Here is a 3,911-nt window from a genome sequence, read left to right on the forward strand (position 1 = left end):
GACTTGCGAGCCGTTTGCTTGGTACGTGCCATAGTTGTGGTAACAACAACTCACAACGAACACTCAGCTGAGTCTGCCCGCGCTTCCCACAAAATCCCTTTATATATGAATCGGGTGGGCCCGACGACTCCAACCCTGCCTTGTGATTGGTCAGAAACGTCCAGTGAGGCTCATCGCCCACGCAGTCACCGCATGAAAGATGTGATCATTATTGTTAGTCTAATTCATTTTGTTCTTATTCTTATTCTTATTCTTATTCTTTCTTCCCTCATTCATAACAAATCTTGGAAAATATACAGCAGAACTGACATGTCATTTAAAATTCTAAGACAATTAGCAAGAAAGTTGTGATATTCTTATTTTTTTCATTCTTTTTATTCTATTTTTTTCTTATTCTTGTCATAATTAATATTGTTATCTTTATTATTTTCATTTTTTTTTATTATTCTTCCTTATCTTATTCTTATTTATCCTACTTTTAGAGAGATGAGGCTTGTGCGGTCACCCATCCAAGTTCTGCCCGGACCCCCTGCTTAACCTTGCTGATCCCGCCGTCAGCTGATTGGTCAAGAGCGGAGAACAAGGTGTTGGGAGGGCTTATTTCTCTTATTCTTATTCTTTCCTGTATTGTTGTTGCATTGTTGTGCTGAAAATGTTGGAAAATATGCACTAAAATTAACCCTTCATTCATAATTCTACGACAATTAGCAAGAGAGATATATTATTACTTTTTTCCCTTATTTTTGTTCTTTTTATTCTTAATCTTCTTTTTTTTATTATAGTTGTTATTGTTATTTTATTATTTTCGTTTTTCGTTCATTCTCCTCATTCTTATTGCTATTTTTTTCTATTCTCAGAGAGATGAGGCTTTTGTGGTCACCCATCCAAGTTCTTCCCGGACCCCCTGCTTAACTGCGCTGATCCCGCCGTTAGCTAATTGGCCAAGACCGGAGAACTAGGTGTTGGGAGGCCTTCTTTCTATTATTCTTATTCTTTCTTCCCCCATTCATATCGTTGTATTGGAAATGTTGGAAAATATACAAAAGAATTCACCCTTCTATGACAATTAGGAAGAAAGACATGGGATGCTTTCTTTCTTTTTTTTTATATTCCTTTATTGTAATTTTTCTTATTCTTGTTATAATAATTCTTACTGTTATCTTTATTACTTAAAATTTTCGTTCATTCTCCCTATTCTTATTCTTATTTTTTTTATTTATTTATTTTTTTTCAGACAGATGAGGCTTGTGTAGTCACCCATCCAAGTATTGCCCGAAACCCCTGCGTAATCTCGACGATTTCATTTGACAATACCTATTTACTTATTTATTTATTATTATATTTATTAAAAAAAAAAAAGAAGAAAAGAAGATGAAGAATAAGGTATGTAATCGAAATACTCTCTCTATACTGTAGCAATAGTTTAGCTGGATGTACTTGTATTGTGTCAAAAATACTTGCAATATCTGCAATTGTAACCTGCAGTGTCGGCATAATGCATAATTAAGCAATGAAAAGAAAAATTAATAAAAGAATAAATGAAAAAAAGAAAGAAAAAAAGATACAATTAACAATTAAATATATTAGCTACCCCTCTACGTTTCTTTATCACTGCAGAAAAATGGAAACATTTTAACGTAGACTTGTCAAAATTCAACTGAAATTAAGGGTTAAATAAGGATTGTCACCCCTTCCCCAGAGGATATTCATTGTCTTTTAATATATATATATATATATATATATATATATATATATATATATATATATATATATATATATATATATATATATATATATATATATATATATATATATATATATATATATATATATATATATATATATATATATATATATATATATATATATATATATATTCTTTTTATTTAAAGTCTTATTTAGAGAGAGAGAGAGAGAGAGAGAGAGGTAACGTCCTTGAGGATAGCAGCTCGTCTACGCTCCGCTCAGTGATCAGCGTTAGAATGTAATTCCTCATTTCTTTAAAAAAAAAAAAAAAAAAAAAAAAACAGAAACTTTATTTAGGGGGCTTGCTGGAAACAAACTACAATGGAGGAAAGAACAATATGTCTGCTATATGACCCACCCAGTTAAATTTTCAAGAAGCAAACGCAAGTTGGAAAATACGAGGAAGATAAATTTTCATTTATATACGTTTTATGGTAATTTCTGCCACGCCTTCCTCTATTCATCAAACGTCACTGACACTTATTCCCTTTATTTTTTACTTTACAGAATCTTTTGTAGGGCAAGACTCTAGAGGATATGTGCTTTCATAAATTCTATAATGCTTTGCTTATCATAGAGACATAAAAAAAAAAAATAATAATAATAAAAATAAATAAATTAATTAATTTAAAAAATCAAAATAAATAGATATATAAATTAATTAATCAATCAAATAAATTTCTATGCTTCACCTTTATAGCATTCGTATGAATGTCAAAACAAAACAAAAAATATAAATATAAATAATAATATGAAAAAAAAAAATTACTAAATATATGAAAAATAGCATTACTACTACTACTACTACTACTACTACTACTGCTACTACTACTACTATTTTTTTTTTTTTTTTTATGTAGGAAGGACACTGGCCAAGGGCAACAAAAATGTAATAAAAAAAATGCCCACTGAAATGCCAGTCCCATACAGGGGTCAAAGCAGTGGTCAAAAAATGATGAATAAGTGTCTTGAAACCTCCCTCTTGAAGGAATTCAAGTCATAGGAAGGTGGAAATACGGAAGCAGGCAGGGAGTTCCAGAGTTTACCAGAGAAAGGGATGAATGATTGAGAATACTAGTTAACTCTTGCGTTAGAGAAGTGGACAGAATAGAGGTGAGAGAAAGAAGAAAGTCTTGTGCAGCGAGGCCACGGAAGGAGGGGAGGCATGCAGTTAGCAAGATCAGAAGAGCAGTTAGCATGAAAATAGCGGTAGAAGACAGCTAGATATGCAACATTGCGGCGGTGAGAGAGAAGCTGAAGACAGTCAGTTAGAGGAGAGGAGTTGATGAGACGAAAAGCTTTTGATTCCACCCTGTCTAGAAAAGCAGTATGAGTGGAACCCCCCTCAGACATGTGAAGCATACTCCATACATGGACGGATAAGGCCCTTGTACAGAGTTAGCAGCTGGGGGGGTGAGAAAAACTGGCGGAGACGTCTCAGAACACCTAACTTCATAAAAGCTGTTTTAGCTAGAGATGAGATGTGAAGTTTCCAGTTCAGATTATAAGTAAAGGACAGACCGAGGATGTTCAATGTAGAAGAGGGGGACAGTTGAGTGTCATTGAAGAAGAGGGGATAGTTGTCTGGAAGGTTGTGTCGAGTTGATAGATGGAGGAATTGATTTTTTGAGGCATTGAACAATATCAAGTTTGTTCTGCCCCAATGAGAAATTTTAGAAAGATCAGAAGTCAGGCGTTCTGTGGCTTCCCTGCGTGATATGTTTACCTCCTGAAGGGTTGGACGTCTATGAAAAGACGTGGAAAAGTGCAGGGTGGTATCTTCAGCGTAGGAGTGGATAGGACAAGAAGTTTGGTTTAGAAGATCATTAATGAATAATAAGAAGAGAGTGGGTGACAGGACAGAACCCTGAGGAACACCACTGTTAATTGATTTAGGAGAAGAACAGTGACCGTCTACCACAGCAGCAATAGAACGGTCAAAAAGGAAACTTGAGATGAAGTAAACAGAGAGAAGGATAGAAACCGTAGGAGGGTAGTTTGGAAATCAAAGCTTTGTGCCAGACTCTATCAAAAGCTTTTGATAATTATGTCCAAGGCAACAGCAAAAGTTTCACCAAAATCTCTAAAAGAGGATGACCAAGACTCAGTAAGGAAAGCCAGAAGATCACCAGTAGAGCGGCCTTGACGGAACCCATACTGGCGAT

Source organism: Scylla paramamosain, chromosome 17, assembly GCF_035594125.1.
Source record: "Scylla paramamosain isolate STU-SP2022 chromosome 17, ASM3559412v1, whole genome shotgun sequence".
In the NCBI taxonomy this organism is placed as follows: Eukaryota; Metazoa; Arthropoda; class Malacostraca; order Decapoda; family Portunidae; genus Scylla; species Scylla paramamosain.